Below are 27,814 nucleotides of genomic sequence, written 5' to 3'. Positions count from 1 at the left end.
TGGGGGGAGGGGGGGAGGTTGTTATTTCTGGGCTCTTGAAATATGAAAAACTAATCTTTGACCTTCTTTCCAGGAGCCTCCTATTCTTTACTCAAGCTATGGGTGTTTGTTAGTTTGGAAAAGAAAATGTGGGGAAGTTCTATAATCTCTTTTTCTCAGCTAAATAAAGTTGATGGTTTTATTGGACCAGCCTTATAATTATGATTTATGGAATCAAGCTTAGCCCAAACTGTTGACTTTCTTTAAAGCCTAAAACCATGTTTCATTAACCTGAGTTTTAATAATACTTGTACAGGCTAAAAATATTGAGTAATTGAAAGATAAATCAAATTAATAACCTTATCTTTTCCATATGGAATTCTAGCTATAAAAAAAAGACATTGCATTCATTCTAATAAGGAAAGAGTGGAAAAAATATGAGCACTGTTGATGGCTATTTAAATTATTGAATTTTAGATATATTTTCTCATACATTGATTCTAGTTTTTCCTGCTGGCTTTATGTCTTTGAGCAATTACTTAGGACTTAATATCAGCGGTTGTATGCATGGTGAATTACAGCATCATAATATGTTATTGGATAAATGTAATATTTTCCCAGATGTAGGTATTTTTCAAAATTCAACAAATATACATTTATGATTTAAGCATTTCATTGCATACAAATTTTATATAAAACTCTAAACAAAAAATTGAAGTCTAGTTAATGATATGTATACAGATGTATTTAGGGAGATGTGTACTGATGTCTGCAATTTACTTTGAAATGCATAAAAATGTTTTCATGGGAGAACAGAAGGTTGGACTCACGTACAGGCATGTGATAAACAACTACGGTAAATGTTAACGGCAGAAGCTAGGCTTAGATTATGGCGGGGGGGAGGGGGTGCTTCATTGGAAAATTATTTAAACTTTTCTGAATATTTGAAAAATTTCCAAATAAAACTAGCAGAGAAAACCAGCATGTCTCTAATGCCTGTGCTCTGCTCAGTACCCTGGTTTCCCCTGACATACAGTGCCTCTCCAATCCTGTCCACCTGTACTGACCAATTCTGACCACTTCTTCTTTTCCCCTCCCCTATCCGTCCTCCAGATGCCATAATCTCTCACTGGATGACCCTTATCTGGTCTCCCTGCTCCTGTCATTGACCTTCTGGATCCTCTTCCTACAGAGCTGCAGGGCAAGCTTTAAGCAACATAAATCAGATCACATCTGCAAAATTGCCAGCAACATCTCCCTTATGTCAACTGATGACTTGCAATTGTCACATGCAATTTTTCTACAAAAGCATCTGGAAGAGCTGTTAGCTTTTTTAAGCTAAAGATGACCCAAGAACATACCTTTTGGATGTGGGTTTTGCTTTTATGTTTTTAACATGGAAACGGAAATAAAGGAACTGCTTTTCCAAACATTATAAATTCATGGCAGTATGTGTCATAATTAATGGATAGATTTATATCCCTTTGGGGTTCTAGTTCGTTGTTAGCTTTGTGCATGAGAAATCTCTTCTCTAGACTGAACTGGCTATTCTACACTCTTAAGAGTATATTTTAATGATGTACTTTCTTAATTTGAATATTATCCATCTCTATATATATTTTTTATGGTTACTGATTTGTCATGACCTGTTCAAAGAACCTTTGGCTGCCTAATATCAAGAGGATATTCTCTACTGTTATCTCCTACATGATTCATTGTTTTTACTTATTGCTTTTAGATCTAGAATTCACATGGAATTGATTTTCTCTTTGATGTAGGATAGATGCCAATGTTCTTTTTTAAAAGCCTATATGGATATGTAACTAATAAGGAAAATTAGTATTGAAAAAAAATCATTCTTCACCTATTGCTCTCAAGTACCACCGTTGTCAAAAATCATGTGGCCTGCGTGTGTGTGCATGTGTGTGTGTGTGCCTGTGTGTGTGTGTGTTTTTGTTGTTCTGTTGAATATCTGTACATATTTTTTATGTTGGATATCTGTACATATTTTCATCAATAAAAACTACATAATTGTATTGATATATCCTTATTGAGTGTTTAATATGAATTAATGTTAAAAGTTGAAAATCATCGAACACATTTCTTCATCTATGAGATGTTCCCTTTATCTCTGTTCATAAGATGGACTACAGTAATAGATTTCTTCACATTGAGCCACTCTTGCATTCCCAGAATTTATGTTCATCATGATATTTTATTTGCTTCAATGTGTTATTTAATATAAATTTGCTCATGTGATATAGTGAGGAAGGAAATATATTCCCCTTTACTCATGTTTATATAGAGGAGCCTGGCTTCCACTTGACACTCTAGGAAAGGCAATATAGGAATGGATAAATTGAATTTTCCTTTCTGCACTTTATTAGTTTCCTCAAATTGAAAAGGGGGGCTGTGAATCAGCCTGTGTTTAGTTACCGGTGGTTAATCAGTCTGTGTCCTGAACTGGAATCCAACTGGGAACCTTTCAATGTACGGATGATGCTCAAACAACTGAGCCATACTAAGGATATTGTGTCTCAGAGCAAGAAAGAAGGAAATTTATTTTGCTACCTGTTTCAAGAAAAGAAAGGCAAAAGTAGAGGAAATTTCAGGCATGGTGTCCACAGAACTCAGTAAGTAGACTCTACCGGGAAGAAAGTGCTGTTACATTAAGATTCTCTTTTTCTATTGTGTACACTTCCCTTTCCACAAATCTCAAAGGTAGACTAGCCCCAGCTTTAATCCCAGATTTCTCCAAAATGTCAAACACATAAAGTAGAAAACAATATTAATATTGTTTTTAAAGGTGTAATTTCTAAACATAATTAAGGGTGAATGTGTTTTGATCTTTTATTTTTCCTTTGAAATAACACTTCAATAAAGCCTTGTATAATTGATTTTTAAGAGCCTGGAGAGAAGCTCATGATAATATTTCAAACTCTTCTTTGATATCCTGGTGAGAAAAACAGAGAAGGGGAACGCCAAGATCTTGAGCCATAGTGACTTTTAAAACCTAACTAGAAAATCTTCCAAAAGACTGTGGAGGAGCCTTGGGATGAAGCGATCCATGGATGCACTTGGAGTGCTGGGTGCAGGGAACTGATGTGTCCCATGCAGAGAGGCTATGTGCAGCTTGCAGCAATGGGAGCTCTTTCATGTGCTACAATGATGCCACTGTTTCAGCTCAACTTAGTATTCTCGGGCACTAATGAAGAAAACTCAACTGCATGAGTTGAGGAATATGAGGTCATTGATAAGCAGATATTTGGAGTTTTGTGTTATCTTTCTTGTTACATTTCATGTTTTGGGTGGGATCTGACTCAGGTTGTGGACAAATTAGTAAACAAGGCAACTATCTTAAATTTCTTATTCTTGCTATTTAGTGAAAACCATTGCAGCAGACTTTACATATATATGGGATTCTCCCCCTGTTTTTAAGACATTCTGTTATTAGAATTAATGCGCTTTATTTTCTAATATCATTGCCAGTCACCTGGTTCTTTCAACTGACAGTTGAAAGAACCAGGAAACATTCTATGTTAGGTTTTCTTTATAAGCCATCTTTTGTACTATATGTATGACATACCTTAGAAGAGAAAATGTGGATTCAAATGATCTCTATAGTGAGCATAATTTTCAATATCCTCTGATGGTTAAAATAGAATCCTAAATTTATTCGTACCTTGAGACTCAATAATAAAGGATGTCTCAAAGTTGGCCTCTGAAGAATTTTATGCAAATTATATTTTAAATTTAATCATATTTTAATGTAGTTCACTACTTGAAAGAAACCAGTCAAGGACTTTCCTTAAAGAATTGATTCTCTTTTCACTGCTTTTGGTATTTTTTTTTTTTTGTCCTGTAAGTTGAAACTAATTGAATTTTCCTAGAGTTTAATACATCTGACTTAGTTTTAGAATGTATCTCACACACAACTAAAACCCAACACTTAAATTCAGCTTTCAACATTAGATGAAGCTAATGAATATATCTTTAGTTGTATTGTGCAAATAAAGCTGAGCCCATTTTGACAACACATTCACTTGCCTCTTGTTAAAGAGGGAACTAGAATTATCTGATTTCTTGATTGAGGAGTCCTGACAACCTGCATATTAAGAAGCTATTCATCCTGGATTTTACTGCCCTCATCTCCTTTCAGGCGTCCATTGTTAAAATCATTAGGCAAGTCACTGGCTCCACCTGGAGATGTTTCCTGCACACATCCTTTCCTTTCCTCATCCTGCCCACTAACCTCACCTGGGTCTATGGATCATGTTCCCACCAGGAGAGTTATTTGGAATCCTCACAATGTATCTATAATAATTTACCTATAGATTTACACAAAGGCTGCTATATTATGAACATTATGAAACAAGCTCAAATGACACTTTTTTTTTTAAAGGATGGTTTGAAAACAAACGTATAGATAAGCTAGAAACATTTCTCTCTGGATAAACTGGCCCAGGCACCTCAGCTTGGAAACTGCTGTCTTTACTCACCATTGTAACACCCCTCAAATCAGCAGGTTAATGTTAAATTTCTAAATTTGGGATTAAGCAACTAACAAATGAGGCTTTGTGCTCTTTCCCACCTCATTCTCTTCCTCTCCGGGCTCCAGACAGCACAGACTTTGTGTGGGAAGAACCTCCTCGCAGGCCAGGGAATCCTTCCTCAGGCACTGGGTCCCAGTCTCTACTGAAGTTAACATGTCACTCTAGACTGTGCCCATGTAAAAAAATGACTTTTCATAATGTAGGAAATATATGCTGTCTTGTACCCAGTTATTGTCCCTATAACTGGAGTGCACTTTATTATGTGCTAATTTTATAGTTTCTTAAACCGAAATATGAATAAGAAAACTAAAGAAAGCAAATGCAAAGTAAATAAAATGAATGTACTTTTCTTTTGTTAATTCATCCTCAAATTTGTACTTTCAGATTTCTAATGTGAAAAAAGTACATACTCCCCCAATTTTTTTCCAAATATGAAATTGGATTGCTCACATATTAGAATCATCCAGATTCTTCCATTTTATTGCATTTACTAAAAGAGAATGTTTCTAAAAGAACACATAAAAGCAAAAAAAAAAAAAGGTAACATCAAAAGTATACTATTTACAAATTATACATATTTTAGTGTAGTAAAGTTGACATTTTATATGAATTTTGTATTCCTGAAAGACCTATATTTAGAGAAATGATACTGAATTGAGACAAATTTATATGTGATATTTTTATTACTTTCTTTCCATATCTTTCTTTAATCTTCTCTAGGGTAATATAAAATATAATAAAGCTATAGTTGGACAGTCTGTTTTGGTGCATGACATTTTTCAAATGCATGACATTTAGTTTGCTGTGTTAACAGGCCTACAAGTACCAGGAAGGCATGATAAGGGACTGAATAGGCTACCTTTGACTCTATCAGCATGAGAGTTTCTAGGAGAGGTCAGCATGAGATAAGGCATTCACAGCAAATGACATTTAGGGTTAAGTGAATTTTCTGAAAAGTCTGTTTTTTCCACTTTTTTCCAAGTAGTGATGACATATCTTAGGTGTTAAATGGGTAAAGGTTAGGCTAGCATTTCAACATGCATGCTTCCCGTGAACAGCCATAGTAGATTTACACATTTCTGAATTTATTTAGCATTTGTCCTGGGAAAGGAAGGATGAAGAGCTGCCCCGTTGGCTGGGGATCAGAATGAGGGAAGAAATACAGAAACATGCAAGCGGGACTACTGATCACTCTCTGCAGTTTGCTATAAAATTTCTCCTCCTGATTCCCCACAGTGAGGTCCACCTGGTTAGTGGTGCTCGCTATTTGAGAGGCTCTTCCTGGTCCATTTGGATAAGTGTTGAGGCTCATGTCTGAGTCCCTATAGTCAGCCTGGAGTCTGCAAAAGTTCAAGAACCGAACCCCAAACCATGGAGTCATGGCAGTGGAGGGCAGGGGTCAGGACACCGGGAGGTCTTAGAACTATAAAATTTGAGATTGGAGGAATACCTTTATCTCCTGGAAGGATGACAAAATACCAGCATGGGAAGGTGTCCTTTTCTGCAAAATGTCCTTACATACAATGAGCAGCACTGACCTTATTGTTCCCTGAAGCAAGCAGAGTGCAGAGAAATCTCAAAGCAAAGACCATGTAAATTCTGTTGTCACTTTCTACGGAGATGACCAATGATGGACTGGAATCTCTCAGAAATAACAGTTTGTGCTTTGATCCATCACTTCATATGCCAAGGTTTTTGACAACGTCACACCCTTAGAAAATCTATTTGCAATTACTTAAATTTCCTAACACATAAAGAAAACATCTACCCTAAAATGTTGGAAGACAACTAATCAACATTAAAATGAACAATAAGAAGGGGTATTAAATGTGAATTAAATTATGCTGTTTGTTGATTTCTGCTGAGATCCCTAACCAGGATGTTTCAGCAGATTGGCACTAAGCCATGGAGTCATCTGTGACATTCAGCTTAACATGAGAGTTTGGGACCAGGGGGAAATTGGCATGAGAATTTTGCAAAGAATGGGATACCCCATATGAAATGACACATACCCTGTGGATGAAATATGTTTTTTAAAAAAGAACAAGAGGTGTGTTTAAATGTTATGGCTTCTTACCATGTTATGTGTGTATCAAGCATCATTAAATAGATTCCAATCATATATGTTCAATCATATGGTTCACTTTATTGCTATAACTTCACATACTTTCTCTGACAAGGTCCTATTTCTAACCCAGATTGGGAAAACAAAATTTTATTGAGTATTAAACTAAGATTAATCCACTAATTTTTCCAGGCACTTTGGTTTAAAAACTCTCATGCTGGGATAAGTATCCATTCTAAAATTCATTTAATTCAGAGCTGGATTAACATTTGCACTCTGAAGGTCCTCCAGTCCCTATCAAACCAGTTTGTTCATCTTCAGAAAGAGTCTGTCCTTGGCCCCAGCATAGCGGGACCAACTTAGCACTGTGCCAGGGCTGATCTCTGAGACAGTGCTCCTCTGCCAGGCCAGAGGGCCTCCATGATGCCCCTTTCTGTGTCATACCAGGTGTCCTCAGAGTTATAGCCTGGCATGGCACTATATACTAATGTGTTTTCTGTATTACATCTAGAGAATTATAAAATAAGAATGTGTTATTAATTAAACAGCATAAGCCCATGGTAGCTATGTTTTTTATTAGGGCCATGGTGTTAACCAAAATTCCTTATTTCAGTGCTTAAAATGAGTTTAAATGTAATTGTTAACTTCCTTTATTTTTGTAATATAAAAATATGTAGATATAAATATAAATAAAGGTCTAGTAATAATTAATGTCGTTTTCTAATACTTTTTAAAATCAAATTTATTTAAACAATACAACAAAATTTAATCAACAATATAGTTGCCGTTGTTTTTTACTACTTGTGCCCAACGCTCAGGAAGTATTTTAATCCCTCTGTTGTAAAATTCTTGTGATTTTGATGCAAAAATTTTGGTCAATGCATTTTTGAGGCATTCTTCATTATTAAATTTTTTTCCAAGAAGAAAGTTTTGCAAAGAACAAAACAAATGGTAATCGGAAGGGGCAATATCAGGAGAATATGCAGGTTGAGGGAGAACTTCCCATTCCAACTGGCGCAGTTTTTCAGCAGTGATTCTTGTGGTATGCGGTCGTGCGTTATCGTGGTGAAGAATTACGGGCTTCCAATTAATCAGCGCGGGTTCTTTTTCTCTTAAAGCTTGGGCTAACCTTTCCAATTGGGCACTATATACTGCACTTGTAATGGTTTGGTTAGATGGTAAAAGTTCATAATGAAGAATTCCTTTAAAATTCCACCAAACACACAACATCACTTTTTTCGCATGCAAGTCAGGTTTTGGCGTGGGCTGCGGAGCCTCATTTTTGTCCAACCATTGAGGCCGCCTTTTCAAATTAACATACAGCACCCATTCTTCATCTCCGGTAACAATTTGCTCTAAAAACGGCAAACGGTTTTGACGAGAGAGGAGCGAACTGCAAATTGTGACTCTTTGATTATGGTCGTTGTCGGTCAACTCATGAGGAACCCATTTTCCAAACTTTTGGACTTTGCCAAGTGCACGCAATTGATTGGAAATTGTTTTTTGTGAACAATTTAAAGTTGTCGCAAGCTCTTGTTGGGTAATTTGAGGATTTTGCACCAAAAGAGCTTGAAGAGCTTCTTGATCAAAATTGGACACACGGCCTCGACCACTCTTGTCATCTAACAAAAAATTTCCCTCGCGAAATTTCTCAAACCAACGCTGGCATTTTCTGGCGCTAACTGCATCTTGACCAAGAGCACTACAGATGTTTTTTGCAGCCTCACTTGCTTTTCTTCCTAATTGGAACTCGTAAAGCATGCAGTGCCGAATATGCTCTTTATCTGCCATCTTCTTAGCCCTAGTTTTGCAACAAAAACCAAACCAAACACAAACTTTTTCAAGCAAAACTTGTTAATTGCACTTCACACGTTCTGTAGATACCACGTGTTTGAAGGTTATGTCAATACAAGTCAACACCAAGCAAGATTTTAAACGAATGCTTAAAAACGACATTAATTATTACTAGACCCGATATACTAGTATATGTTCATGTGAGTTTGTATGTACATTATTGAATGTTTAACATCTATTGAATACATGTATATTTCTGTATGTGGGTGTATATATATATATATATACACACACACACATACAGAAATATACATGTATATTTTTGTGTGTATATATATATATATATATATATATATCCATTTTCTGTTATATAAATAGTAGCAGACAATATACTTTTATCATTCAACCTGGAAATCATTCCACAGTACTACATAAATGCTATCTCCTATATTTTTATGTGTGCTAGCACTTTACTCCATGGATGAACCATACTTTATTCTACCAGGTTCCTATTACTGAAAGTTGGAGTGATTTCAAATATTTTGTGATTATTTTTATATGATTTAATAGAAATCACTAGAGTTAAACATGGAGTACATGTACTTTGGGAAAAATTCTCTTAGTCTGATCCAGTGATACAGGGAGTAGTGAAAAGAAGATTTTTTTTCTCCCTCAAGGATAATGAATAATAATGGATTAATCCAGAGCCACACCTATGGGTCCACTAACTTTGCCTTTCAGGTTAATCATCTGTGAAAATGGTCAAGCCAGCTGACTTGTTTGAAGGTGAGAAGCAAGTGCACTAAACTCCCAGGGTGGAGACCAGGGACTAAGCCAGAGGATCCTGTGGTTGGCGACTGACTCAGAAGCTCCCTAGCTATTGATGGATGCTCTCTAGGCTTCAGGGTGCAAATCAACTCCACTCAGAGTTAAAGTAAGAATTCAATAAGATAATGTTTATAAAGCATGTGTCATAGTGCATAGACTAACAGCCCAGTAAATAAATGCCAAATTATCATCACGATTTTTATCAACATCATCAAAACACTGTTCTCAGGCCACTTCTACTAACCCTTTGGGTAACCTTATAGTTCCACCAGTGTTTTGAAAGTTGAATGGTTAAGTTGAATCCTTTGGCCTGATTTCTTTAACTGACTTTAGTGACTTGGACAAAACGTGCTCATTAGTGTTTGTGCACTTTCACTCCTATCACATTTCAGAAACATTAAAAAACTTAGACCCCAATGCAAAATCATTATCAAAGCACTGTCAAAGCACTAGGGTGAAATCTTCAAATGTAAGAATCCTCTCTGTAGCTGAAACTCTGAATTCTTTAATGACCGGTAGCATTTCACTCAATATGCATTTTGGGTTTAGAAGAATTTCTTCAAGGTAGGTCTGAAAGAGAGAGCTACAGTATTTTGAAGATTTATTATGTATTACAATCTCTGCAAAACTGATCAGAATGATTTATTTTTTATCATTATTGGTAGTTACATGAAGATTTACTTCAAAGTGTAGGAAAATCACATTCTCGCTTTTTGGAAGTTGTGGTTTAAAAATAGTGCAGCAGTGACCAGATAGTGTGATTCAGTGGTTGATAATTGACATATGAACAGTAATGGTTGTGCAGGAGGTGACTGATCAATTACTGTCATCATTGATGTTTCTATCTCTTTATCCCTCTCCCCTTTTCTCTGAAATTAATAATATATATATATATAAAACAGTGCAGTATACAGATGATGTATTAACAGAATTATATACCTTAAACCTATATAATTTTATTAACCAATGTAACCCTGAATAAATTTAAAAAAAAAACAAAACTGGTGAGAACAAGTCTTTTTGGGAAAAGAGTTTATACAATTTTCCTGTTCTATTTGGGTCAGAATTTTCATTAAATTAGAATTCTATATGAATCCCTCCTAGGCGTATAATTTAAATTGAACATTATAGCATTGTTATACTAAGAAATATCTCATTTTCTGAGATTTTCCTTGGCTCAATCCAATATATTTTAGTTATTTTCACTGAAAAATCACGACCTATGTAATTAAAATAAATCTACCGAGTACTATATTTCAGTATAAGTTTTCTATATGGAAACAGAGCTGAGGGAAGGAACAGCACAGACCCTGAAATTATTTCCAGTTCAGAGACTATTATGGGCTTTGCTGCTGCTTATTTCTCAAGTCAGGTTTCCAAAACTTAATATTTAATAAAAAGTTGACCAAGACACTTCAAATTGTACTCATAATTAAAACTATTAAAATGTTTCCCTTAAATTGCATGAGGACTGTGGACACACACACACACACACACACACACAAAGGGGGCTACATACCAAACCTGACAAGCCCAGGGGAGTGCTTCATGGTGGCCCTGGAAACTCAGAGATCGAAAGCAACCACACAGGATAGTCTGAAGATAAAAATTCCTAATTAAAGGAGGGTCACGGTGGGTAGTCACATCCTAGGCCTGTAGCTTCCTTGACAAAGGTCAATCTTTACCTTACATGAACATTTTACTTCTAAGACAACATACTCTTGGAAAGTAAGAGTAGCCAAATAACCCCCCTTTTCCAGACCCTTCAGAGAACTACCTTTCACCAGAGCAGGAAACCACATGACACCTCATTGTTTCCTTGTTCCCCAAATGCCATTTTAATTGTTAACTATTCTATTCCAAACAATGTAAAAGAAGCATATATCTGTTTTACTTTTTATCTCATCTCAGGGATTTCCCTACTTTGTTTTCTCCCACCTCTCAATTTATCACCAATGAATTCCATGTAACCCTCCCCCTTATATCTCCTCCTTTGATTCTAATTTATAAAATAAACCGTAAAACTGCCATTCTCCAGAGCATTTTCTCTGCACAATGAGATTTTTCTTCCTAGCAATTGTCATCAGTTCGGCTCAAATAAACTCATAAGTCTCTACAGACTTGGATGTTTCTTATATTGACAGGATTTAAAATTAGCAAAGCATCTCATCTGTGATGGAAAACTCATGGATTTAATAATATTGATCTAGAAGCTGAGAGACTTTCCTGCTGTTACCAAAATATGGGATTGGCCAATATTTATAATGTCCCCTGACAACACTACTGGAAAATGAGACATAGATAAATGGAATTAATGACTCATTAAGTTAAGAACATAAGCATGACCAAATTCAAGCCTGTTTGTAAATAAACAAAAAAACCCTTTAATTTGTTAGAGTAGACGGCCTGGATGATCTACAACCTGGTGAGAAAATGACAGTGAGGTACAAGAGTGAAACTTGAAAACTCTCAAAATACGTCCAAAAAATCAGTTTGCTGCCCACATCCTTTGTGATATATGGGTCTTAATCCCATAATTATAAACATCATGGATGTTTATTAAGTTCATCAATGTTCTTTAAAATCAAAATTAATAATAAATACTTATTAGAGAGACTTCAATACTGTGCTTCAATAATCAGTTGGCATTCAGTTCTCACATCGAGATATTTAAATGAAGAGTAGTTCCTAGCAAATTTTTATATTTCTTGGAAAGTTTAAAAAAAAATTTCCTGGCTAAAACCTGTTTTTTATCTTATCTCTTGACTAATAACATGATAACAAATATCCTATCTTATTTTGAATTCTCTTGATTTCTTAATTTTCATTTTGAAAGTACTTTTGATTATTTAAATAACTGTATTTAATAGAGTAGCTATACCTTTTATATAATGATGCTATTCAGAGGATGCAGTTCTTAAATAAACATAAAACTCTCCTTCTCATGTAGAAGTCTACTTTATCTTCCCAATGGAATTGAAATTTACTTTTTAAAATCTTCCCACTAATGGGAACCACTAATGTTTTCTCCATTGTGTTCAACTTAATATAACAATTTTTTCTTTATACCCATTGTTATTCTTTTTAGTATGTTTCATAAAATTTAAATGTGCTGTTGTTAAAACCAGCGATATTAGGGCCATTGCTGCACAAGTAAAATGAAGAATGTGAAATAAGTGACAGATGGAGAGAAGAGGTGTAACCCAACAGCAGAGGACATTCTCTGCCCAGTTGGGGTTGCAGAGTTCTCAGTGGCAAAATGCAGCGAGCTATTTCAAGGTTTAATTGCTGCACTTAAAGCCATTTATCACAGAATAGCTCAGCAACCTGTTCTCAATTTTTAGAAACATCACATTCACGGACTATCATGAAAATCACCGTGTCATTGCAAGAGACTCAGAAAAATATAGGGTTTCAGAAATGTGGTAGGAAAGAAGGAAATATTTCAGAAATATATAGAAGGGAAAGAGAGAAGGCAGAGGGAGGGAGAAAGGGAGAAAATATTGGCTTTTTGTTGATAATTAAGGTGGTCTTGGAGCAACAAAACACAAACCATTGTGTGCTTCAGATCTGCTTGGTTCTTTGTTATATAATACTTTCAAACCATTTGTGAAGTTCTCAGTAAGTTTCTCTAGTCCCTCTCAAGTGTGGTGAGCATCCAGCCTCATGGCTGTTTCTTTGGATTCTGTAGCAGGCAAATTAGTTACCTTTGTTTTTTTGTTTTTGTTTTCTGTGTGTGTGTGTTTTTTTGTTTTTTTTTCCTGGGGAGTTTTATTCCTTTACTAGCAGCCCTGCACATGAATTCATGCACCAAAAGCTTGCTGCTGCCCTCCTGAGCTCCCTCTGCCCACCCCCCTCTTACCCTCTCTTATAGCTTGCTGCCCTGCCCCCTCCTGTAGCTAGCCACTGCCTACTTGTAGCAGCTCACTGCCCCACTTTCCTTCTGATCCGTGATCCAGTCATTAAGAGGTGGTCGTTATGCTTCACTGCTTCACGGCGTAATGACCATTTGCATATTACATCTTTATTATCTAGGATTTGCAAGATAGTCTTCTATCTTTTTTACTTTGACTTTCTGAGTTTGTTTATATACTAGGTAAATTAGCACAGCTATTTCTCCCAAGTCTTTAAAATCGTGGCCTTATGTAGAAGCAGCAACTATGTAGGCTTGACATCTTGTAATCTGAATTTAATAGCTCCTTGCTGACTTTATATAAAATATTTATTTTTCTAAAATTACCCTTCTAAAAGCCTTTAGCATTGGGATATTTTAAAATTATAAAGGATATGCATTATCTATATTTACTGGGTATTTTGTCACAACTCAATTTCTCTTGTGTTAATGCTAATGGCATCTTATCACTACAGAGTTTCTTTCAAACAGAGTCTATGAAATCAGGTTTTAACAGCCAGTTAATTAGGTAATATTTGTGCATATGTATATTTTTTCACCTGCTGCTTACCTAAAGTTTCTGACAGTAAATTAGTAATTGGTGAACTTTGAATAGGTGTAAATTATTATTACAGATACAAAATAACAATCAGGAGTCCTTCACTTATATACTGTGACATTTGGGATGGAATAGGGGGTAAAAAAAAGATTGTGAGTTAAATGGCAAAGTCATTTAAGTTCAATTAAAATATAAACTTTTTATATCCAAAAAGTTGATTATCTATTTCAGCAATTCACGCAGTCCAGAGTCAAAATGAATGGAAAATCCCAGGAAAGGAAGATTACCAAGGATGGGGAGGATTTCTGAATGATTCATTAGGAAAATAGGGTCATAGCTGCCCATGGAGGATTCCCCGGAATTGCACACAAAGATAGACATTGGAGAAAGGGCAGTGTCTCCAATTAAGGAAATTATGCTCTCATTCACTAATCTAACATATATTTCCTGAGCTTTGTCTAGGCTATGCAATGTGCAAAGAGCTTGGCCCTAAGCCATCTCTCTCTTGGTAACACAGATAGTGGAGTAAACAAATTTGTGGTAATAGAGGGACATAGATTTTGACTGAAATTGTGAACAAACACCATGGGCACTAAAAAAAGAGAGGGAGAGAGAAATCACAGTCAGAACAAGGAGTGTCCTGAGTATTGTACGTCACTCTCACAAATCCGTATAAACTGATCAATTAACATATGCATTGTCATCCCTTTACCTAGTCCACCCAAGTTCTAAGAACTTTCAGAACTGACGGCCATGTCTGAGTGTGATAGTTCATTTTATGTGTCAACTTGACAAGGGTACCTGGTAGTTGATGAGACCTCACTTCTGGGCATGCCTCTGAGGGTGAAAAGATCACAACTGAATCAGCAGACTGAGTAAAGCTCACCCTCTCCAAGCTGGGTAATTGAGGGACCAGACTGAACAGAGCAAAAAGTTCCAGAAGGGTGAATTTGAGCAGACATTAAACTTCTCTGTCCTTAAACCTCTGAGCTTCTAGTTCTAGGGCCTCAGACTCCACTGGAACTTACACCATTGTTTCCTTTGGTCTCAAGCATTCAGGTTTGAACTGGGACAATACTATCGGCTTCCCCGGGCTTCCAGCTTCCAGACAGCCGATCATGGGACTTTTCACACTCCATAACCATCGAGGGAACCCTTCATAATAAATATATTTTCATACATTCACATATATCCTACTAGTGGCCCTGCACGTGAATCCGTGAACCAGTAGCTCTCTGCAGGGCCTAGCTGCTCTGCGCCCACTGCCCAGAGGCCCTCTGTGGCCAGGTGGAATGCTTGCCTCGTTGCAGCCACATCAAAGCAAGCATTCCACCAGGCTTCTCATAGTGCCTGCTCTCAGCGGCCGCCCCTGGGACTAGGGGACTCCAGTGGGGCTGAGAGGACTGGGCACCGCCATCTTGTGGCTATGGGCGCCACCATCTTTGTGACAGAGTGATGGTTAATTCCATAAAACCCTTCTATTAGATAGGATGATATTCACATACCGTATTTTCCAGCATATAAGATGACCCCCATAATTTTACAGTTAAAACATAGGTTTAGGCCTATATTCGCTGTATAAGACTACCCCCCACTTCCGAGGCAACACCAGTTCTTTTTTTAATAGACCGCCTCTCTGACTCTGGCCAATCTGAGCAGGCGTTTTTTTGTTTCAAAAGTCGTTTTATACGCTGGAAAATACAGTATATTCCCAGAGAGCTGTTTCTCTGGGCAGCCTTGATTAATAATATACTGAGTCTTCAAATATGGAAACAATTCTCCATTTTAACTTTCAGGAGCTGACTTCATGCATCATGCTCTTGAATAAGCCACATGTCTGCATCATATTTAGATATTAATAAATGAAGTGAATTATCAAAATCTGGGCCTTAAGTGATGTCAGATATGAATAAGTAGTTTACAAGAATTTGACAAACTATTTTTTTTAATGTATCTGAACAATACAAAGGGTCATTACTTGGAGATCTCATATAACTGCCCACTTTTATCTTTTCCCTGCACCGTTTTGTGCAAACAAAAGGATTTACTAGCATCTGTATTAATCTCATCAATCTTTTTAGAAAAAGGCATGCTATGGTCTACAGGCTTAATTTTCTCTTTTCCCCGAAGTCTGTCTTAATGGCCAATTCCATTCTCAAGACTGCAAATATTATGCTGTCCATATTCTCTCTCATTCCACTTGCAAACCAGCCAGTTATTTTATGAGTTCATCTCTTTCTTACAGTATTTTATTAAATATGCTAATAACCAATACGTGCAAGCAACATTAATTTGGAAAAGCAGATTATCCAGACTTGACAGTTGCCAGAGAAAATAGAGACTGTCCAGTGAAATTTGAATTTCAGATAAACAACATTTTTCATTTTAGTTTCAGTATGTCCCTGATACTGCGTGGAATCTACTTATTCTAAAAATGTATTCATTGTTTATCTGAAATTCAAGTGAAACTGAGTGTCATATTTTTATTTGCAAAGTCTGGCAATCCTACAGGAGCCTAGGGTTCATCAGGTACATACCAGCTCCCAGCTATCACAGGTGGGGAGCTCACAGGAATTTCACAGGTCAGGACTCTAGATTTATAGCTCTGCCTGGCAAACACGGCTTCTTGGCAGCAGAGAACATTGACAAAAGGCTAAACAGGACAACATATTTAACTAGGACATGGAATACATCACAATCACCCATACTCACACCTCTAGTTATAAAACATATTGCATTAGTTTTCTTATTCATCATAAATACTATCAAACTTCACTTACTATTTTTCTGTATTACCTTTAAAAAAAAAAAAAATATATATATATATATATATATATATATATATATATATATATATATATTATTTATTTCAGAGAGGAAAGGAGAAGGAGAGATAGAAACATCAATGATGAGAGATAATCGTTGACTGACTGCCTCCTGCATGTCCCCTACTGGGGATCAAGCCTGCAAACCTAGCATGTGCCCTTGACAGGAATAGAACCTGGGACACTTAGGTCCACAGTCTGATGCTCTATTCACTGAGCAAAACAGGCTAGAGCATAACCTTTAACCTATATTTGAAAGGTTTTTTTTCATGACAGTATAATAAATGAAATAACACAATTTAGTCAATATTTATTTTTATTTTATCCATTCATCTTATACAGTTTGTTTTAAACTTAATGAACTGTCATCTATCTTATAATCATCTAATTATTTGTGGATTTAAATTTTAGTTAAATTATCATTAGAAACATCAGATTACTAGTGATATACATTTGTTTAGTGAAATCATATATTAACTATGTTAAGCATAATTAAATATATTATATAATATGCTCTTCATACATATAGTTTTCTTAAAAGTACAAGCATGTTATATTATAATAAATATAACATGTATATTATATATACATACATTAAATTCTACATTAAATAAAATTTAAATTAATCAGCAGTGTAATCATTGCAAAGTTTTCCTTATTTAGGCAAAATTTACCCTAAGAGGCATCTCCTATATGCATGGTGCTTTTATGAATAAAATCTTATAATTTCAATGAATATCAGCTCAGTTCCAATGATTGAGCTAGTAAAAATAAAAGTAAATCAGCCTTTGAAAAATAATAATGTGAGCCTAACTTCATTTGTCTTACTGAAGTTTTTCTATTGAGCGTAATATATATATCAAGAGAAGGAAATTATTTTCACATTTAGGTTAGTCACGTAAATAATTAAATCTGAATTCAGATACCTTTAAAGAAGCACCCTAGAGATATTAAAAATGCCACGATCCAACACCTTCCCCACAGCTTGCTACAATAGAGCTGTTGTGACAAATAGGAAGACCAGTAATGAAATCAGAGCAATTTCAGAACTGGTGGATTATGGCCCATGAATAGGATCCTGGTCACTTCAATTGTGGTTTGACATGCCAGTCTCATTGTAACCTGAATTATAAATACTTAGCTTTTCTGGTGTCAGCTACTAAATTTAAACTTTTCATTTTTTGGATTTATTCTATAATATATTAAGAGCACTGGTGAAAGGATCAGAAAAATACCTGATCATCCAAAGACATAAAAAGGGCTAAGAGAGCAATGCATTTTTGATATTAGACCAGATTTCACTTTTACTTCTTTTCTATAAAAAAGAATAAATCTAAAATCCATCCAAACAAAATTAATAGAATGTAGAGTTTAAGCTTCAAGTTTCTGGAAGACTGTAAGAAACATAGTTTGGCTTTCGATCTGTTTATTTTTCCCTTTGCAATTCTACCAAGATGAAGTAGAGGCTTGAGACAGCGTTGAAAAAAAAAAAATGAAATAGACACATAAACCCAATCTCTTAAGCCTCTTAAAAATTAATGAGCGGGAATATTTAATTTGTTCAAAGTAGATTATGGACTTTATGAAGGAGTGATTGCTAAGAAAGCCCTGGAGAGTTTGTTTTAACCTTGTGATCATGCTATAGGATTTCTTGACCCTAGAAAAGGTGTCCAGCTGGGGATCTCTGAGTCCATCTTTGTTCTGGTGTGCATGCTGTGGTGAGTGAATGTTCTGTAGGTGGGAAAGAGAAGCGCAGGATGCCAATGGTTGGGGGGATCTTCAGTTTCTGATCCTATCATCTTTTCTTCATCCAGTGAGCTGTGGACTCACAGAGGACAGATCTAGTATAAGGACATGTGTCATACCATTAAGCCAACTCACAAAGAGCCAATCCCCTGGGAAACTGGACTGGACCATGTCCCCAGATAAAGGCTGGCCCAGGGAAGGCTGAGTAGCTTCTTCCACCTTTCCCTTTTAGACTGGCCCCCATGAGTCCTCCGCATGCATTTAAGGAAGAGACTAATGCCCATTCTAAGAGACTGAATCTCAAGGAATTGGATCATGCCCACAGACCATGACCCAGGACAAAGTTCTCACCTTGAAAACTACCCCGGACTTGGAGGAGGGAGAGAAGGGCAGAGGGAAAATGGGAAACTTGAGTGCCTTTCACCAGAAGCTCCTTTATCCACCAGCCCCTATAGATTCAGTTACCATGAGCAACACCAGGGGTCTATCACTCCATTGGGCACTGAGGCCCATGATTTCTGAACTTTTATTCTCTGAAATTATTCTTCCCAACTGTAGACTTTGCAAATGGTGATATTGCATTTTATCTCACTATAGGTTCAAGAAGATCACATTTCCATTGGGAATGACTTTAAAAAACAAATAAATATAGACTGCAATAAAAAAATGAAAAGGGAAACGGAGCTGTGAATTCTGCCTTTTTTTATATTGTAAGTCCAAATTCTGATCAATGTAATAGCAGATAGGTGTACCTCTGTGTGTGTTAAGTGGAATCAAATGAGATGATTTATCTTTAGCTGGATAATCTTCATCTGGGATACATTTAAATGTAAGAAAGTACGAGTAACAATTTCTAATCAAACAGGGAATAAGGCCAAATGTGTAAAATCTCTTTTGCACTTTTGACTTTGCTAAAAGAATGATGCTTAAAATGCTCTACTAATTTGAAGTTCTATCCCAAGACAGATTCAACTGGGATAAATAAATAAACTCTGAGCAGAACTGAAGTCAGAAATGCTTCTCACTGGTGATCTTTCCCTGCTGGGAATTTTTAATACTAAATTGAGTGAATGTAGAATTTTGAGTAAGAACACTTAGCTCATCTGGATGAGATTAATTATCTTGAATGCATTGTGAGAAAGAGTCCATTGGACATATCCCCTCTGCCCACTTATTGCACGAGTGGTACACCATTGCCTGTTCCAGCTCCACCACTGTTCATTCATCCCGGTGCTCTGCCCTCTGTACATCCTCCTGATGCTCATCTTGTGCAGATTGCAATGTGTAAGAGGAAGATGGCAATTCATTAACTTGTGATGGAATTTTTTTTCAAATTAATTATCCAGTTTGGGTCATTCTTCTTTCAACTTCCTGGCCTTTGGCCTCATCAGGGTTGAGGAGAAGCTTTATGGGGTGTGTATTAGGTAGTCGATCAATGATTCTCCCAGGCTCTTCCAGCTGGGTCCTCATATCATCGTCCTCATTACCTCTACCTATAACTTTGCCCAACCTTGAAAACTGTGGAGGGTGTTGATCAGATGATCATGGGCTACTTTTTCTTGCAGATGCCAGGCCCAATCACCAGCTGTGTGTCTGTGGGCAAGATAGATTAACTCCATGACCAAGAATGCTGTTCAGTTACTAAATTTAGTCAGACCAATATTAGTTTTAATTTTGTAACTACAGGATGGGGGGAAAGTAAGTTTACAGTTTATTTGTTTAAGGAGAATAATTTAATATTTAATAAATGATAATACAGCCTTATCTAGTTTGGTTTAGTGGATGGAGCATCAGCCTTTGGACTGAAGGGTCCCAGGTTCAATTCTGGTCCAGGGCACATGCCCAAATTGTGGGCTAGATCCCCAGTATAGGGTGTGTATTAGGCAGTCTATCAATGATTCTCTCTCATGGTTGATGTTTCCAACTCTTTTTCCCTCTTCCTTCCTCTCTGAAATCAATAAAATATATTTAAAATAATTTTATTCTAGAATAAAATGTTTCACATACTCACAACTCTGCACCTACTTTTGCCCCATCCTATATTGTCAGATAGTGTAGCAGATATAAGCAGTTTATAAAATCCAAATACAGTCATTGAAATTGTCCAAGGACTATTTTCAGTTCTCTAAAGTCTTATCACGTAAGTCTGTGCTTGCTTGTTCCACATGTATTAAAATCAGTTTTCTGATTTTCAAGAAGTAATAAAAATTCTATAAAAGCTAATGTTACATTTTAGAAAACAAGAAAATTTTACTATTATATTTTATTATACTATAAAAGTTACCATTCAGTATTTTTAGATGTATACTTCAAGTCAACTCCTTATGTAATAAATTTTATTTTTGCATATTTCCTTATGTATACACATGTGCACATTATAATAAAATGAACCAAAAATGCTGCCTTGTTTTTTCAATTATTAAGACATAGTCTTTTTTCCCTTCCTCAGTTCTTACATTCTCTTCTCCATTATCATGTATATACTACTTAAGTATTCATTAGGACTTAACCATTTTCTGTTGGTTGGATTCTGGTTAAAGTTATAGAAGATTTCCCTAGAATGTTCCCACTTTTCCAGTCAGAAGTGACACAAAATTTGATTATTTTCATATACACATGAGGGCCATCTTCATTTCCACTTAAGAAACATATAAAAATATATCTAAATATGATTTATCTCTAAAATTCAGCTGGTGACATTTCTTTTATTGCTTGGAGCTAGTGGTCTTTGCAAACTATTTCCACCTCCTTTCCCTACAGTGGCTCCAAATTTTTGCAATAGAGGGAGAAGCAGTATAAGATCCACATGGTACAAAAGCAATTGGTATTCAGGCACCATCCCTGCCTCATTAAGAAGCTATGATTTTCTTATAGTCCTGGGCAGATGGAGGGCTCTATTACATAATGCTTCTTTCTGATTAAATATTCAGTCATTATTAATTCAGGACATTGGCATCCAGTACAGTGAGAGCACTTTAGGTATTATAGTCTAATGAAGGATGGTATATTGCTACTTTAATAGTTACAGTATACATTAGAGAGGTAAAATCCTGATGGGGCAATATTTTTAATAACTAGTAACAATGATCCCAAAATTATGCCATTATCCTTTGTAAATGAGGGTCAGCAATTGTTGGACTCTCGTAGTATGAAAAGCCTTTAGTCTCTGGCATCCTGTTGGTTTGCTCACATGGTCTCACTGGACTGGAAGCTCCTCCAGCTGAACACAGAAATGTAAGTTCATTTGGAGACAATGAAATTGGGTTATGGTATTTTGCTTAGCTTTTTTCTCTGATGGCGAGCAGTTGGTTTTTCATGTGCAATTATATTTTGGAAATATATTGTTCAATGACATCATAAATGATGCTCAATCTATCTGACAGCCTACCCAAGTACTTTTACAGGTATTATTGTGGATGAGCAATGTTCCTTCCAAGTGACTTCCAGGGTAGACAACACTTCCTGCTTTACTTGTTACACAGAAGGTTAACAGATAACACAACCTAAAGAGGGGAAAAATTAGAAATCTGGGGACTGCAGAACAACTGGAGGCAAAGTAGTCCTGACAGTTTAACCAGGGAGCGACACTGACGAAGACCCAGGACAGCCATTGGAGACTACCCCCAGGCTCACTCTTAGAAGTGCTCCATAGACTGGGAATCAAGTTCCATACAAGCACCCATCCCCTGGACACCCTGGCCAGTGGACAGGGCTCTCTGAGTGTCTTCCCACAGTTTATCTGGGTGTTCTCCGAATTGAACAAGTCTTAATGCTCTCAGTGCCATCCTGTGTGGAAAATTCTTTGCTTGCAAAGGTTCTATGACATTGCTTATTGTTGCGAATAATCAGCTCTGTTCTGCTGCAGTTCCATTTCCCTGGGTACCTGTCTCCGCCCGTTGGCCTTACCTTGTCCACCAAGGCCTCTTTCTCACCTTGTGATTCTGTTGGATCTGGATAATGCCAATAAATTGGGTATTTCATTCCAATACATTTACTAACTATAGAAAATTGGAATTTGAGAAAAAATTAGAATGCCAAGCTGAGATCTGAAATTCTTTGCCCTGAATTTCATTGTTCTGACAAGGCTTTTATTCATTTTTGTCATTGGAATAAATGGAGACAGCAAATCACCATCTCTGTTAGACTCTCATAGTATACATACTTCTCTGATGGCTTTAAAAAATGTTGTTGCTTCATTTTTATTTGCTGTGTAGACTTTTTAATGTGGGTGAATCAACCTATCCTCTCATGTAAGGTTTCTGATCAATAATTAGAAAGGTCTTTGCCCTTTCAAAAATATTTTTTAATATATTATATGCTTGTGGTTTTAATTTTTCATGTGATTTTTAAATACAACTGGAATTTTATTTAGTGTAAGTAGTACAGTTGGGATAAAAATTTTATTTCCAGATAGCTAGGAAGTTGTTTTGGTCACATTTATCTAATAATCTATATTTTTCACTGTATTGAAAAAGCAACTCTAGATGTAGGGTTTTCATAAATAATATCTCTAGGTGGTTAGTTTATTTCTAGGTTCCATTAGTTTTTCACTCTCTTTATGCAGTAATGACACATTATTTTAATAAGTGTAGCTAATTTGATTAGTGTAAATTTGTTAGATTTTCATTTGTATAATTAAATAGAACATTATGTGAGTTTAAGTTGTGCAATGATTTATTTGATGCATTTATATATTACAAAGTGATTACCACTGTAACATTAGCTAACACCTCTGTCATGTAATTATCTTTTTTTGTGTGACAATAACATTTGATATCTAGACTCTTAGCAACTTTGACATATAGAATACAGTATTGTTGACTAGAACCATTATTATGTTTTTAAAATCTGGTCTAAATCATTCAACTTTATAGCTCTTCCTTTTTGGAAGTTCCCTATATGATCTTACACACTTGTTTTTCCAGAGAAGTTTAAATTTGCATATGTATAATATGTGCAAAAAATCATATCCTTTATATATTGCTTGATGTTTACTCAATACTATGTACAGGCAAATTTATGAACACTGGCTTCTTGACAATAATGTTTCGTTTTTTTCAGTCCCGGAGTAGGATATACAAGTATCTTCTGTTGTACCCCTGAGTACCCTTTTAAAGATTTATTCTTCTACATTGTACATGCTTTATAAAGTTTACATTGAGTTATTTTATCTGCTTCTAATAAATTGGGTATTTCATTCCAATACATTTACTAACTATAGAAAATTGGAATTTGAGAAAAAGTTATAAGAAACCCATTATCTTCTCCCCATATACTTGCCACCCTGAAGGACCATTGTGAGAATTAAACAGACAAACCCTTTCAATTAGTTTGGACTGTTATGGCAAGTGAGTCCACACAAGTACTAAGTATGAGGACAGTGCTTTGACTAATTAATATTCAGAAAGGAAAGGGGGTTATAACTAAGAATAGTAAGTAGGCCTGTGTGTTTTAGGAATGACCCTTTGTCTATAGGATGGAGATGTAGGGTTTTCATAAATGATGCAGGTTAGTTAGTACAGCAAGGGTAGGAACATGACTTAGTGCTCTGGCCAGGGTGGCTCAGTTGGTTGGAGTGTTATCCTGTACACTGAAAGGTGGTGGATTCCATTCCCAGTCAGGGCATATGACTAGGTACCCAAGTTGCAGGAGGTGGCAACACAAAGGCTCTCTGTTGGTGTGTGGTTCCCTGCACAGGGAGGCTCAGGGGCCCCTGGTTTTTCGTCGGTGCCTTTGTTTTCCCCAGGGCCTGAGTCCCGGTATCCACTCGGCAGATGGAAGTGTGGACTGCTGCGTTGGACCGGAAATGATCTGCATCACTTCCCCTCACTGCCAACAGGAGGAATAGGTCCATGCCCCACCAAGCCACCGTGGGACCTGGAAGTATAGCCAGCCCAATGGGGAGTTACTTTCCAGGGACCATTTCTTACTGTGGAAAGGGGGGCAGTGATATTGGTAAGCAGTGCTTCGAAAATAAACAACTAAAATATAAAAATTTGACCCCTTTTTGATACTTAATAAAACACAATCAATCCTGGGATCCAAAAGACAACATGAATTAATAGTTCTCAACACAATCATTTGGTTGACACTCTAGATTTTTCTTCATCTTTAAAACATTATATTCTATAACTTTAAACGCATTTAATATTTTCTCAAGACAAAAATGTTATATAAAAATCTCAGAAGTTGCCTGGCTGGTGTTGCTCAGTGGTTGGGCATCAGTCTAGGAATCAGGAGGTCATGGTTCGATTCCCAGTCAGGGCACATGTAGGGTTGAGAGCTCCATCGCTAGTAGGGGGTGGGCAGGAAGCAGCCAATCAATGATGCTCTCTCATCATTGATGTTTCTATTGCTCTCTCCCCCTCTAACATCAATAAAAATATATTTTAAGAAAATAAATAAAAATCTCAGACATTCATTGCTTTTTTGAGAGGTTCATTACCTTGCAAGGAACGCCTTTGCTATTCCAAACCTTTTGGAGTCTGTCCTCATAAAAACTGATAAAAATGTTTTGAATTTCTTAGTGAAATGTACTTATTTTATAAAGTACACATTTTTCATTATATCACACAGTAATATTTATTTAAATTTATACAAACATAGACAGTATACTCTATTTTAGGCTAGTAAGAGTTTTTGCATGCACTATTCAATACAGTGTGTTATCAATGGAGTATAAATACTTTCCTGAACACACTTTTACCTACCTCAGCCTGCCAGGAGATATCGGGGAGTGAACTTCAACCAAAAAAGTGGTATAACCTTTATCACCAAAAGAAGTTGGACTGAATATCAAACGACTTAATGTTTACTTCCTTGCCAAAGCCAAGTCATTGTTATCCTTTGCATTTAACAATGATGCTGCACTTATTTCACTGAATAAAATTACAGAGAGTGTGTTTTTAGTGAGAATAGCTAACATGTGGACCCTATCAAAGCAATCCTAAATATGCATTCATATCATAACAATTCACTATGTCCTCTTTCTTTTACTCTCCCTGACATTCTAACCAGCGTCACACCACGAACATGATCCAACCACCTACAAAATGCATTCTAATTTATTAAGTTTCAAAGTCACATGGATTTTTATAGCAATAAAAAAAATGTCACAGAGATCACATTCTATTTTTCCTGAGTGTGGTTATGGTGAAAGGTTATTTAATTTTATTACATATCTCTGTTTATATTGAGCTATTGCCTAAATAAACTCAACTCTAGTAATTGCCTGGATTGTTTGTATTCTAGTGACCATCGAGGTCTGGGTATCGTCAACCAGAATTGCAACACTGGTGTGAGGAGTGGTTATACTTGTGAAAAGATATTTTATAGATCTATCGTTTCATGCAATTTTTTCCATTCTAAAATAAGCTGGCAAAGGGCTCGCGATGTAGACAGCACCACCATAGAGCTTTAGACAGAATACTTAAAAGTTCATAAAACCAGATGATGATAAGAACAGCACGTTTTCATGTAGAGATGTAAGGTGGCGTTATAATTTAATTTCCACAAGGCAACCTTACATGCATGGGTTTTTCAAGCGTGTAATTGTGAAATGCAATTGGAAATGCCAAATGGAGATGCTGCATACAGAATTCCTGAACAGTCATGATGGGCACAATCTGCACTCACAGGAAGTTGTGGAAATTGGGAAGCAATATAGTATCAATACTTGGCACTTTGTGTTTCTATAAAGGAATGACAAAATAATAAACAAATAAATTGAATTACTCAAAGCAGGCACATGAGGTGATGGGGAGATGTTTTCCATGACCTTAGAGACCTTGTGGCTCTGATGTTATGCTGTGAGTTCCCTGGCATGTTGGCTACACACACTCTCCCTCCCCCGACCCCCACGCACACACTGCCAGGGATAGTAGATGCCTCAGTTACTATCAATTGTTACCCACTGTTACAGAGGCAATTTATCAGGATATGCTTATTATTATGAGATGTTTTGAGTTAACTTATAGCCCTCCTCAGTTCATTTTGAAGCCCTTTTCCCCAGGACATTTGGAAATAAGTTCTTTGTAGATATAATTAGTTAAGGTATAAGGAAGTCATACTGATGGGCCCTTAATCCAATATGACTGTTGTTCTTATGAAAAGGGAAAATGTGGAAACAGTCACACACAGGGAGAGCCCCATGGGATCATAAAGGCAGAGATGGGTGATGCTTCTACAAGCCAAAGAATGCCAAAGATTGCCAGCAAACCACAGATGCTGGGAAAGATGCCTGGAACAGCTTTTCCCTGACAGATCTCAGAAGAAACCAGCCCCGTCAGTATCTTCACCACACACTGTAGCCTCCAGAACTATGAGACAATAAGCTTTAAGCTATTCAGTTGCTGGAACTTTGCTACAGCAGCCCTAGAAAATGAACACAATAGCATTACTGCAACTAAAGCTATTGATATTCAAGTAAAAGATTACACTTTGAAATGAGCATGACTTCCTAAGTAAACAAAAATGTACTTGGGTAGAATTTAATGCTGTATGTCAGTTTGTATTCTAAAATCTACCTAATAAAGCATGCTATAAGTAGCCCATGTATTTTAATTAGGTGCTAAGCCTTCATGAATATACAATAGGTAAAATGTCATAAATATCTGAGGTACCTCTGCTTTTCCTTGATAAACTATGGCCAAATAAATGATTGTGGAAATGAGCAGTAATATCTAAGGCCTGCCTCTTAATTCCTAGATAGCAAAGCTCTTAGAAGACTATATTATGTAACATGAAAGAAAACATAAATGAGATTGTATTATACAGAGTATTATATAAGATCTTTGTAGTCATTAATCAATAAAAATTTTGACTTTTTCACTAAAGAATGTCTCTTACACACATATTATTTTATTGGAAATGGAAAATGTATGTTACATGTTGAACTTTAGAACGGGATCAAATTTAAGTTGCCAACTTAAAGTAGACTATTTACTTATCATAAATTGTGATAAGTAAACCTCATGGTAACCACAAAGAAAATATACACAAAGGATAGAGAAGAATCTAAGTATTCCACTAAAGAAAGTTATCAAGCCACAAAGAAAGAGAGCAAGAGAAGAAATGAATAGTGGAACTACGAAACAGCCAGAAAACAATTAACAAAATTAACAAAATGCACTAAGTTCATACCTATCAATAACTACTTTAAGTGTAAATGGACTATATTCCAAATCAAAAGACATAGAGTGACTTGAAGGGATGCAAAGACAAGTCCCATCTTTACCTGTAAGAACACTTACAGACTGAAAGTGAAGGGGTGGAAAGAGATATCCAATGCAAATGAAAACCAAAAGAAAGCTCAAATAGTTGTATGTATATCAGACAAAATAGACTTTAAAACAAAAGCAATCATAAAAGACAAAGAAGAGTGTTATGTAATAATAAAGGATTCAATTCAAATAAAGGGTATATCATCTGTAAATATTTATGCATTGGCAACATAGGAGTTCACAAATATAGAGAGCAAATATTATATGGGGAGATATATTATTTAGGGAGAAATAGACAGCAAAACAATAATAGTGGGGAACTTCAATAGCCCACTTATATCAATAGATAGTT

The sequence above is a fragment of the Pipistrellus kuhlii genome, unplaced genomic scaffold, assembly GCF_014108245.1.
Source record: "Pipistrellus kuhlii isolate mPipKuh1 unplaced genomic scaffold, mPipKuh1.p scaffold_m20_p_4, whole genome shotgun sequence".
NCBI classification, from domain to species: domain Eukaryota; kingdom Metazoa; phylum Chordata; class Mammalia; order Chiroptera; family Vespertilionidae; genus Pipistrellus; species Pipistrellus kuhlii.
This window is presented reverse-complemented; position numbering follows the sequence as displayed.